The sequence below is a fragment of the Narcine bancroftii genome, chromosome 14, assembly GCF_036971445.1.
Source record: "Narcine bancroftii isolate sNarBan1 chromosome 14, sNarBan1.hap1, whole genome shotgun sequence".
Lineage (NCBI taxonomy): Eukaryota > Metazoa > Chordata > Chondrichthyes > Torpediniformes > Narcinidae > Narcine > Narcine bancroftii.
Genome location: NC_091482.1, coordinates 57,464,984 through 57,478,414, shown reverse-complemented (window position 1 = coordinate 57,478,414; position 13,431 = coordinate 57,464,984). Strand labels below are relative to the sequence as shown.

Sequence of the window (13,431 nt, the reverse complement as noted above, 5' to 3'; positions counted from 1 at the left end):
CTTTCAATGTCAAAATATTCTCATGTAGTGTGTACACACACACATATAATGCGTGGGGATTGCCTGGTGACCCGCACTTTATACACGTAAAAGGATGGTACTGTCCTTTCAGGTGTGCATTTTTAAATGTCAGATTCACGGGAAAATTCTAACATACTTGATAGGGAATAAGGATAGGAGTTTCCTGGCACTTCAATTTGTATTGGATGAAGATGCTTTGTCGCAGAAGTTAGCAGTCACTGACAATGTCATCATTAAAACTTTGGTCAAAAACAAATTTGGCTTCATTGAATATGAACACTTCCACTCAGCAAACCTTAGCCACCAGTTATTTCAAAGATTAGGATCATTACAAAAAATCTTCAATAGCAGAAGCACTTTCAATGTATGCATCATTCTTAGCTCGCTAGTAAACAATCCAGGTTATGGTCACAATCCAGGCAATCTTACTTATTGAGATTCAGACAAGGAAACACTAACATTTGAGAACTCACATGATCCCTCTGACTCTGAGCAGAATCTCCGAGAAAGTTAATGGGCAAGGTTTCTTGTCCTCAAAGGAAGGCTTAACAATCCTTATTGAGATGTTATGTGTTTATTGATATGAAGCCTGGTCCTTCTGTGTACTACATTCAGAAAGCAGGATACCTCTAAATGATGGCATTACCATACATCCCATTGGCATGGGCTGGGTACTTCAATGGCAATTACCTGTGTGCCACTCAGCAGAATAAAACTGAGACCAGGTCTGATTAAAATGGAATATTACATGAAAATAAACTTCACAAACAAATAGTAGAAAATAAAAGGAACCAGTTCAAGTGGAGATCCGTGGTAAATATAGGTTCAGCCATGTCAGTAGTTCCTCTGTTTGCGCGAAAGCCGCACTGTGATTCTGGGAGAATATTCTCGGCGACACTAGGTATTATTCTATTTAGTAGAATCCTAGCGAAGATTTTGCCTGCAATGGAGAGCAACGTGATTCCCCTGTAGTTTGAGCAGTCTGATTTCTCGCCTTTGTTTTTGTACAGGGTGATGATGGTGGCATCACGAAGATCCTGAGGCAGTTTACCTTGGTCCCAACAAAGCTTGAAAAACTCATGCAGTTTGGCATGCAGAGTTTTGCCGCCAGCCTTCCAGACTTCTGGGGGGATTCCATCCATACCTGCTGCTTTGCCACTTTTCAGTTGTTCGATTGCCTTATATGTCTCATCCAGGGTGGGAACCTCATCCAGCTCTAGCCTTAGGGGCTGTTGAGGGAGCTGGAGCAGGGCGGAATCTTGGACTGAGCGGTTGGCACTGAAAAGAGATTGGAAGTGTTCTGACCATCGGTTGAGGATGGAGATCTTGTCGCTGAGGAGGACTTTGCCGTCTGAGCTGCGCAGCGGGCTTTGGACTTGGGGTGAGGGGCCGTACACAGCCTTTAGAGCCTCGTAGAAACCCCTGAAGTCGCCAATGTCCGCGCTGAGCTGACATGGTCTTTGCCCTCAGACAGCTCCAAGAAAAATGCAGAGAACAAAACAAAGGTCTTTACATCACCTTTGTTGACCTCACCAAAGCCTTCGACATCGTGAGCAGGAAAGGGCTTTGGCAAATACTAGAGCGCATCGGATGTCCCCCAAAGTTCCTCAACATGATTATCCAACTGCACGAAAACCAACAAGGTCGGGTCAGATACAGCAATGAGCTCTCTGAACCCTTCTCCATTAACAATGGCGTGAAGCAAGGCTGTGTTCTGGCACCAACCCTCTTTTCAATCTTCTTCAGCATGATGCTGAACCAAGCCATGAAAGACCCCAACAATGAAGACGCTGTTTACATCCGGTACCGCACGGATGGCAGTCTCTTCAATCTGAGGCGCCTGCAAGCTCACACCAAGACACAAGAGAAACTTGTCCGTGAACTACTCTTTGCAGACGATGCCACTTTAGTTGCCCATTCAGAGCCAGCTCTTCAGCGCTTGACGTCCTGCTTTGCGGAAACTGCCAAAATGTTTGGCCTGGAAGTCAGCCTGAAGAAAACTGAGGTCCTCCATCAGCCAGCTCCCCACCGTGATTACCAGCCCCCCCACATCTCCATCGGGCACACAAAACTCAAAACGGTCAACCAGTTTACCTATCTCGGCTGCACCATTTCATCAGATGCAAGGATCGACAATGAGATAGACAACAGACTCGCCAAGGCAAATAGCGCCTTTGGAAGACTACACAAAAGAGTCTGGAAAAACAACCAACTGAAAAACCTCACAAAGATAAGCGTATACAGAGCCGTTGTCATACCCACACTCCTGTTCGGCTCCGAATCATGGGTCCTCTACCGGCACCACCTACGGCTCCTAGAACGCTTCCACCAGCGTTGTCTCCGCTCCATCCTCAACATCCATTGGAGCGCTTACATCCCTAACGTCGAAGTACTCGAGATGGCAGAGGTCGACAGCATCGAGTCCACGCTGCTGAAGATCCAGCTGCGCTGGATGGGTCACGTCTCCAGAATGGAGGACCATCGCCTTCCCAAGATCGTGTTATATGGCGAGCTCTCCACTGGCCACCGTGACAGAGGTGCACCAAAGAAAAGGTACAAGGACTGCCTAAAGAAATCTCTTGGTGCCTGCCACATTGACCACCGCCAGTGGGCTGATATCGCCTCAAACCGTGCATCTTGGCGCCTCACAGTTTGGCGGGCAGCAACCTCCTTTGAAGAAGACCGCAGAGCCTACCTCACTGACAAAAGGCAAAGGAGGAAAAACCCAACACCCAACCCCAACCAACCAATTTTCCCCTGCAACCGCTGCAATCGTGTCTGCCTGTCCCGCATCGGACTTGTCAGCCACAAACGAGTCTGCAGCTGACGTGGACTTTTTACCCCCTCCATAAATCTTCGTCCGCGAAGCCAAGCCAAAGATAGGTTCAGCCAAAATACAAATGAAGGGATGCTTCCCATTAAAACCACTAATCTTCAGAGAAGACCTGAAGTTGGGAGAAGTTCAAATGGTTATTTTAATTTTTTAAAATTTAAACAGAGCCCACTAACAGGCCATTCTGGCCCATGAGTCCGTGCCACTCAATTTACACCCCATTAACCTATACCCTCGTCTGAATGGTGGAATGAAACTGGAGCCCCTGGAGAAAACCCACTTTGATACGGGGAGAATGTACAAACTCCTTACAGACAGCATGGTCCCTGGTCCGGACCATCGCTACTGATTTGGTTTGGGAATCAAATGTTTAGTAAATGAAGAGTTAGGGTCAGGTTTCTGAGAGTCCATTATCTTTCCTTGGATCTGAATCTATAGTCTGTGACCTTCTGGGGTTATTTCTGCATAAATTGCCAGTCAAAAAATCATAGAGATACAGAAATGTAGCATAGAAAAAAACTCTTCCACCTACTGTTTCAACACCAAGCCACGAACACTCATTCTGCACAAATCCTACCCGTAACCCATTTTATCTTCATCACATTCCTGTCAACTTGCCCCCAGATTTCAAGGCACATCTACACATTACAGCTAACTTACTGTGGTCAATTAACCCATCAACCTGAATATACGGAGGATATGGGAGGAAAGCAGTGTCCCTGGAGGAAAGCCATACAGTCACAGGGAGATGGAGCAAACTCCCAATAGACAGCACCAAAGATCAGGAGGGAACTCGGGTCTACTCACTGTGTTACTCCTCATGAAGTCATATTTTCTATATTGCAATCATCCAAATCCAGCTACAAATTAGCACTTTAACATGCTTATTTGAGTTCAGAAGTTACACATAGTGGCATTTTTTTTTGAGCCTGAAGTATTCACATGCTTTCTCTCAGAGTGGGCAAAGGTGGCAAAACAGGGTGAACTACAATTTCAGGTCATTTCTTGAAGTTACAATTTGGAAAAAATCCCTTGGAAATTCCACTCCTAGTTTGGACATCACAGTGGCAGAAAATGCTCGAAACATTCAGGTCAGGCTGCATCCATGGAGTAAAGAAGCATCCTTAATTTCCAACATATTTTTAAATTTTAATTTCTAGCTTCTGAAGTATTTTTAGATTTTCTATTCTTTATTATTCAGCACGGATCAACAATAAATCATGTGGTCGTAGTGTTTCATTCAATGGTCAAGGATGGCGTTGAGCAGAGGTGGCCAAACAAATTTGGTTGTGCGCTACAGACTGAAATCTCAGGAGTCATGGGCCAAGCAATGCCAAGCCTGGCAGTTTTCAATCAGTTATTCTGTAAGGAAAAGTGTTTTTCGATCAGAAATCCTCTGTGCCATCAAAAATTAATTTTCTATCAAAATAACTAGGCAACACTACTGAACAGTTCAACTGTTGACATTATAGTAGTTTATTGATGTGCTCACATATTACAGTCAGCATTTCTTTATCTGCTGCTCTTAAATTTAATTTAAATGAATACAGTAAAACACTTTAAAAATCTCATTCAAAATGCAGAACAAAATAAAAAGCTGGGTACAAAGAACAGGAGAAAAAAATCAAGGGGCAAGGCAGTCCTGAACATTCCTCCGCAACTGAATACAGTTCATGGCCCAAGTATCCAGCTTAATGATTATGATGCAATATGTAAATTTGTAGTTAGGCTATTAAAGTTAATAGACTCCTTACAAATCAAACAAACACACTTCCCCATAACTTTTGCGAAAAAGTATTCATTTTCCCACCATGTGAAATTTTTGGTACTCCTTGCTATTTTCCATATTTTTTGTCCTGCCATGTTTAATCAACTTTTTTTTTAAACTGAGGTCAACGTTTTAATTGATGAGTAATGTTGCAATGGTCATTCGGGTAGCTGTTCCAAATGGCAGCGACATTAGTCTAACAGGCTAATAATTCCACTTTATTTTTGCAATTCACTCCGGGCCACTAAAAGAAATGAGCAACTGGCCACAGTTGGCCCAGGGGTCATCAGTTGGCCACCCCTGGTGTAGAGCAGCCATTCTCACAGCACATTTAAGAGGGGCCACAGACCAAAATCCTTAAGGATTAAAAAGGAAACCAACTAAACTTGACATTAAAGGAGGCCCATAAACTGAACAGAATCCAAAGGGGCCATAACCAAAAAGAGGTGAGAATGCTGGTGTTGTCTGTAATGGAATAATTTGCTAGTTCATTAAATTGTTTCTCGTCTACACTCCAACTTCCTCAACAAACTGAATATTTCGGCTTTATCATGGGACCAGTTTTTCCCTTCCACACTAATTCTACCTTTCTGGGACCTTTTGTACATTTCTACTGATACTTGCATCCAGTAATTTTATTTTTAAAAAACCTGTATTTGGTCTACAGGTAATATATATCTCAATTTAGTTGCTACCATATATTGTAACTCAAGCTTTATCCCCAGTGCTCCATTGCATTCGTGGGCATGACTGGTTCTGTGATAGACTGTAGGTTAGCTTAATACTTGCAGTGAATGGGATGTAATGTGCCTTAGGCTAACAATCGGTGCTTTTGTTTCTGGGTAACACCAGATTCAGTGGGAATTGCTCTCACTGTACATTTCTGTTCCTCCAATATTCAGGAAAATACTGACAGCCTCCATTTTTCAAGCAACAACGAGAATTTTTTTTTACATTAAAAGAAACATGAGGACTGGTTGTCCCAAGTGAGAAACAGTACTCACTGAAGATACAGATGGGAAATTCCAGCCCTCAGTGACTGAATTAGGAATAAAGACCTGGTCATGTTTGCTGATACTTCGAAGGGTTCAGATTGCAAGAAGAGTTCAGCAATGCCCTGGAAAAGTTATCCTCACCAACGCTCGACTCCAGCCCCATCCCAATACAGGTGATCTTCTCCTGGAAGCAAGGCACGCAGTTGTATCCAACTATTAAATTGTATTGGAAAATGTCAACAAAACTGCACTATACAGTAATTCTAGAATTTGGAGCTCTGAGGAGAGGGAGTATCTTTGGTGCTAATAGCTGTGCCTCACTAAGGTGGGGATGATAGGCATCACTGGACCTCACTCATCTCCTAAATCTCTCACTTGTTAGCTCCGCGTATCACATTTTGGTAACCACTTCAGCTGGTGGGTGAAAACAAGTGAAAGGGTGGTGTCATTACTGCACCACCAGGTGATCAACCCAACGGCAGAGAAAGCGGAAGAAGAGCCATTTCCCAACAGCTGCAAAGGCAGTTGAGGATGCCCAACAATGGGTAGGGAGGCTTGTGAGCATGCTGCAAGAATTGTCGTGGACCCATAATACTCAGGGCTTGTCTACCTAGTGTGTGAAGCCTGGATTTGGCAGACTGTGCAGAATAAACTGTCAATGGTTCAACGATCAGAAAAGTGATTCTCAGCAATCCGTCATGGACCACTAAGAGGGCACAGTGAGACACACTGGTGGCCATCCACTGTATCCTGACCCGTCTCAAGCCATCTCAACTGTCTTGCCACTGGGTCCAGATAGGCCAGGGCAAGAGAGTGAGGCTGACGACCTGCGCAACTCTCCCTCACTTTAATCCAAGTCAAGCGCAAGTCACACCTTCAAACCCAATGCTTTTGAAGCCATGGTCATCTTCGACAACGAAGGAAGATGAGCACCCCACTTGACCATGTACCACAAAGTGCACATGTTTTCTGATCATCATCCACAAGATCATGGTAATTGCTGCAGACTGTTTCAAATAAAATCTTTTACACAAGTGTGTGTTTTCTGCAATGCAAAATGCACTGTAAACATGTGTTTCCATAACTTCACCTTCTGTTTTGCTCTCCAACCAGCCTACCATAATTTTGTTCCATAGACAGCAATTCAATTCACCCTGTAGGTATCTCCTTAGTATTTTTCCACTCCAGCCAGCAGATAAAACAGACACTAGAGTCGGCATTATCATTAGCCGCTTTCAGGAGCCCGGACACAGGTAATGCGCCGGCAGATGCGATGGGGGAGTGCAGCTGGGACGTTCAGGTGGCCGCGGAGAAGTCTGTCACCTGAACGTGCCGGCTGAAGGAGAGCCGCATCCGAGGGAACGTCGCTTCCTGTGGACTGCGGCCGCAGTCCCACTGCTGCATTCAGGTGCACGCAGGAGGGGGGGGATCTCCGAGCCGGAGAGCATACCTACAGGAGGGGGGTGAGGGAAGGGCTCCTCCTGGCCGGGTTCTCCACGTTCAGGTGGCCACATTGGGGGTACAATAGGCGGCTTGACAGTCGGGCATTCTGGCCACCTGAAAGCGACCATTGCCTCCTTTTAACGGGGAGGGGCAACCCAGTTTGAGAGTCCGCTGCGATTGAGGAGGAGGAGGGTCCACCTCCACTGCCCGGGAACTCTGTCCACCCTCTCAGAACGATGGGTTCCGGTTAAAAATTAAAATAAAGTCAGTTGCCTCACGCCTCACCTCCACAAGTCGGAGCTGGGCGCCCGCTGGACCCATGGAACGGTCGCCGCCTTCAATGCCCTGATCATGCAAAATGGACAGAGGGTCCAGCTCGCATCCCACACGTCGGCCACAGTGGCAAAGCATCTTTTAATCCCAGGGGGGGAATTGACAAGAAAAGCCCGGGAAGCGCGGACAACACGTGGGTTTTTTTTAAATTGGGCGGGCTTTTGTGTCCGCGGGCGCATGCGTCGGCCCCGCGGGCGCATGCGTCGGCCCCGCGGGCGCATGCGTCGGCCCCGCGGGCGCATGCGTCGGCCCCGCGGGCGCATGCGTCGGCCCCGCGGGCGCATGCGTCGGCCCCGCGGGCGCATGCGTCGGCCCCGCGGGCGCATGCGTCGGCCCCGCGGGCGCATGCGTCGGCCCCGCGGGCGCATGCGTCGGCCTCGCGGGCGCATGCGTCGGCGGCACCGACGCCCGACGGCACCGGGCAGGTAACCCCCCCCCCCCCCCTCCCATCACATATATATTCATTTACTTTGGCTACTCTGACGGGGCAGGGGTGGGAGGGGTACTGGAGGGCTTCCGCCCCCTCTCAGGTGGTGGTGGTGGGGGGGGGGGGGGGGGGGAGGGGAAGGGAGTGGGCTGCCAGAACTCGTGCATCCTGATCATCTGCAAGGTCTGGGCTCCAACACTTCTTTCCCAGGCTACCAAGAATCCTTGCGCAAATTCGACAGCATGGGCTTGGTAGCGAGGAGGGGTCCTTGCGAAGCCGCCCCCCCCCCCACCCACCCACACCAAAAGGGTGGGAATAAAACAGTTTTATCAACAGTTGGTGCTTTGTAGGACACCGATTAGAGTATAGAACAGCAGTTCTCAACCTTTTCCACTCACATACCGCTTTAAGTATTCCCTATGCCGAGGGATTGCTTAAGGTGGGATGTGAGTGGGAAGGTTGAGAATCACTGCTCTCAACCCAATTGTTACTGAAACATTTGTTTGAGAAAAATTGTCATTGCCCAGTTCCTTTGGAGTTATGAAACGGTGCGCATAACTACTTTTAATTGTACCTAATTGACTTGTTTTAAAACTTTTTCTTTCTTCCGACATACCACCTTAAGCACCGATGGCATAGGGAATTATTAGAGTAGTATGTGAGTGTAAACGGTGTCGAAGGCTTTGGTGAGGTCAACAAAGGTGATGTAGAGTCCTTTGTTTTGTTCTCTACACTTTTCTTGGAGCTGTCTGAGGGCAAAGACCATGTCAGTGGTTCCTCTGTTAGCGCGAAAGCCGCACTGTGATTCTGGGAGAATATTCTCAGCGACACTAGGTATTATTCTATTTAGTAGAATCCTAGCGAAGATTTTGCCTGCAATGGAGAGCAACGTGATTCCCCTGTAGTTTGAGCAGTCTGATTTCTCGCCTTTGTTTTTGTACAGGGTGATGATGGTGGCATCACGAAGATCCTGAGGCAGTTTACCTTGGTCCCAACAAAGCTTGAAAAACTCATGCAGTTTGGCATGCAGAGTTTTGCCGCCAGCCTTCCAGACTTCTGGGGGGATTCCATCCATACCTGCTGCTTTGCCACTTTTCAGTTGTTCGATTGCCTTATATGTCTCATCCAGGGTGGGAACCTCATCCAGCTCTAGCCTTAGGGGCTGTTGAGGGAGCTGGAGCAGGGCGGAATCTTGGACTGAGCGGTTGGTACTGAAAAGAGATTGGAAGTGTTCTGACCATCGGTTGAGGATGGAGATCTTGTCGCTGAGGAGGACTTTGCCGTCTGAGCTGCGCAGCGGGCTTTGGACTTGGGGTGAGGGGCCGTACACAGCCTTTAGAGCCTCGTAGAAACCCCTGAAGTCGCCAATGTCCGCGCTGAGCTGTGTTCGTTTGGCGAGGCTAGTCCACCACTCATTTTGGATCTCCCGGAGTTTGCGCTGAAGATGGCTGCATGCGCGACGGAAGGCTTGTTTCTTCTCTGGACAGGACGGCTTTGTAAGGTGAGCCTGGTGGGCAGCTCGCTTCTTTGCCAGCAGCTCCTGGATTTCCTGGCTGTTTTCGTCAAACCAGTCCTTGTTTTTCCTGGAGGAGAAGCCCAGTACCTCTTCAGTGGATTGCAGTATGGTAGTCTTCAACTGATCCCAGAGGGTTTCAGGGGACGGGTCCGTGAGGCGGGTTGCAACGTCGAGCTTTGCTTTGAGGTTTGCCTGGAAGTTTCCTCTCGCTTCGTCTGACTGCAGTTTTCCAACATTGAACCTCTTTCTGGGGGCTTTATTGTTCCTGGGCTTTGGCTTGAAGTGAAGGTTGAGCTTGCAGCGAACCAGCCGGTGGTCAGTGTGGCATTCCGCGCTAGGCATGACCCTGGTGTGGAGCACATCTTGTTTGTCACTTTCTCGCACCAGGATGTAGTCCAGGAGGTGCCAGTGTTTGGATCGGGGATGCATCCAGGTGGTCTTAAGGCTGTCCCTCTGCTGAAAAAGGGTGTTTGTAATGACAAGCCGCTGTTCTGCGCAGATCTCCAACAGGAGGCGCCCATTGTCGTTGCACTTGCCGACGCCATGCTTGCCCAGGATTCCTGGCCAGGTTTCTGAGTCTTTGCCGACACGAGCGTTGAAGTCGCCCAGGATGACAACCTTGTCGGCTGTAGGGGTACGTTGGATGAGGTTGCGCAGGTCGGTGTAGAACTTGTTCTTTTCTGCTGGTTCCGCCGTGAGCAGGAAAGGGCTTTGGCAAATACTAGAGCGCATCGGATGTCCCCCAAAGTTCCTCAACATGATTATCCAACTGCACGAAAACCAACAAGGTCGGGTCAGATACAGCAATGAGCTCTCTGAACCCTTCTCCATTAACAATGGCGTGAAGCAAGGCTGTGTTCTCGCACCAACCCTCTTTTCAATCTTCTTCAGCATGATGCTGAACCAAGCCATGAAAGACCCCAACAATGAAGACGCTGTTTACATCCGGTACCGCACGGATGGCAGTCTCTTCAATCTGAGGCGCCTGCAAGCTCACACCAAGACACAAGAGAAACTTGTCCGTGAACTACTCTTTGCAGATGATGCCGCTTTAGTTGCCCATTCAGAGCCAGCTCTTCAGCGCTTGACGTCCTGCTTTGCAGAAACTGCCAAAATGTTTGGCCTGGAAGTCAGCCTGAAGAAAACTGAGGTCCTCCATCAGCCAGCTCCCCACCATGACTACCAGCCCCCCCACATCTCCATCGGGCACACAAAACTCAAAACGGTCAACCAGTTTACCTATCTCGGCTGCACCATTTCATCAGATGCAAGGATCGACAATGAGATAGACAACAGACTCGCCAAGGCAAATAGCGCCTTTGGAAGACTACACAAAAGAGTCTGGAAAAACAACCAACTGAAAAACCTCACAAAGATAAGCGTATACAGAGCCGTTGTCATACCCACACTCCTGTTCGGCTCCGAATCATGGGTCCTCTACCGGCACCACCTACGGCTCCTAGAACGCTTCCACCAGCGTTGTCTCCGCTCCATCCTCAACATCCATTGGAGCGCTCACACCCCTAACGTCGAGGTACTCGAGATGGCAGAGGTCGACAGCATCGAGTCCACGCTGCTGAAGATCCAGCTGCGCTGGATGGGTCACGTCTCCAGAATGGAGGACCATCGCCTTCCCAAGATCGTATTATATGGCGGGCTCTCCACTGGCCACCGTGACAGAGGTGCACCAAAGAAAAGGTACAAGGACTGCCTAAAGAAATCTCTTGGTGCCTGCCACATTGACCACCGCCAGTGGGCTGATAACGCCTCAAACCGTGCATCTTGGCGCCTCACAGTTTGGCGGGCAGCAGCCTCCTTTGAAGAAGACCGCAGAGCCCACCTCACTGACAAAAGGCAAAGGAGGAAAAACCCAACACCCAACCCCAACCAACCAATTTTCCCTTGCAACCGCTGCAATCGTGTCTGCCTGTCCCGCATCGGACTGGTCAGCCACAAACGAGCCTGCAGCTGACGTGGACTTTTTACCCCCTCCATAAATCTTCGTCCGCGAAGCCAAGCCAAAGAAAAAAAAGAAATGTGAGTGTAAAGAAAGAGGTTAAGAACCACTAATATGGAACATACACTGTCACTCACCTGAAAAGTAGACTGTTCAAGGAACTCTTAGTAACTAGGAAAAGCCATGCAGACAAGGCAGCTGAGAAAAAATGAACAATCACACAGCCAGCCCCCACGCTCCCAATTCAGCAACTTCCACTGAGAGTCCAGACTCCTGCTTAAATTCAGTGGATTTCCCAACACCTCGCATCTGGTGTAATCATCCACTACCCGCTCAGCTATTTAAATTTATGCAAGGGCTGTTAGAATTTACCACAGAACTGGTGGTTTTCCCTTTGCTGTGATGTGGGCGTTGCTGTCAAATATTTGTTGCATGCAAAACACAGAAGGTAGAGTTGTGAAAACAGTGGGTAAGTTTTAATCAGATTAACAGTGGCACCTTGTAAAGGCTACGTCACTGAAGAGATTCTGGCTGCAGTTATGGACGAAACTGGAGATAGTGTGTGTTTTTAGTGACGAACAAGGGTGAAGTATAACAGACCAACATTTTATCATTAAGTTAGCAGTACCCCGAAGAATGATTTTCATGTGTAAAGCTATTTGATATGCTTTCCTATTCAAGATGCTAGATTCTTTCCTGAATGGTTTAGTCTATAAACAGTAATAGACAAGAACAGGCCCCTATATGCTACCCCCCCCCCCCAAAAAAAACCTACCACCTACCATTTCAGTCACAGTTCTGGTCAGGAATTCCCTGCTGAAAAAGGCACTGCTGCTGTCCCCTACCACCACCACCCTACCAGGCCTAGACTACCATTACATTTTACCTACAGAGAGGTGTCCTGTTCAAGTTCTAGGCAGGATTCAGAAGGCAAGGTCACCAAGGTATAAGGGAGAAGAAGAATGGCCAATCAGAGGACCAAATCCTTTGGAGAGTTAGAGGGACATGAGAGTGGTTAATTAACTGGATATTATCACTGTTTGTATCCCAAGGGCAGAAGATAGGCTTGGTTTCCCTTAGTGAGGACAGTGCAGTGCATTGTTGTCCCCAGAATTGCCAAATGTGGTTGCTCTCAGGCCCCAGCAACATTCCAAAGAGAAGGTTGTGCAGGTAATGATGATATTTGATGCAATTGGTGCGTGGTAGAAAATGCCTGATGAACCTCTGCTTTTGCACAAACATATGGATAAGATGCAGTCCACTGGGTCCCTCAAGCCCATCCCACCATTCAGTGAAATTCTGACCATCAATGCAACTTCCATTTTATATTCTCATCTAACCAGTTCACATCTCACCACATATATCATGATTCAATCTAGTGCATTTGAATCCATCGAAAGTAAAATCTTTAATCATGAAGTAAAAGCATCAACTCATCAAATTCTTCTCTAATGAAGATGCACATTCTCTGCCACCTACACATGTTGGAAGACGTGATGAACACCATCACCCCTGGTGATAATTGTGCGCAGAACCTTGATGAAAAGGATGGCAATAATTCAAAGTTTCCTGGATTGGAAAGGATCATAATCCCCTCAATCTGTCATAAATTGATGGTGAAACTATTTCCCCCTCAAGGGAGGCAAAGTCATGCTTAGTTTGAGAATCATCAAATGAACCTAGTGCTATCTCACGATCTTCTGAAATCAGCCATTAAATTTCAATTTTAAATTTCAATTTTTAAAATTTAATTTTAGACATAAAGCATGGTAAAAGGCCCTTCCAGCCCTTGCTGCCCAATTATACCCAGTTGACCTACAACACCCGAGACATTTCAAATGGAGGGAGGAAACCTGAGCACCCAGAGGAATCCCACGCAGATATGGGGAGAAACAAACTCTTTATAGACGGTGCTGGATTCAAACTTGGGTTGCTGGCACTGTGACAGCATTCTACTAACCATGCCACCCCATGTGCTGGAAGAATGTTACCGTCTCCAGCATCACAACTCTAACTGCAGTGTGTACTGAATGCAGGGCAGCAACTTGCTAAAGCTCCTTTGATAGCCCTGAACGAAAAGGGAAACATGTGGATGGAAACACTACTGTGTGCAGTTTCTCTCTCATGGTCCACTGTCC

General features: G+C 47.5%; 1 protein-coding gene across 1 annotated transcript in view; it reads right to left on the bottom strand.

Moving 5' to 3' along the window:
- Positions 1-11,619, bottom strand: part of LOC138749443 (WD repeat-containing protein 72-like) — a 249,326-nt gene extending 237,707 nt beyond the window's left edge. Inside the window, exon 1 of the mRNA XM_069910776.1 lies at positions 11,431-11,619. The gene's annotated coding sequence lies outside the window, so the exon portion shown is untranslated. The remainder of the gene's footprint in view (positions 1-11,430) is intronic.
- Between the last annotated feature and the right edge of the window lie 1,812 nt (positions 11,620-13,431).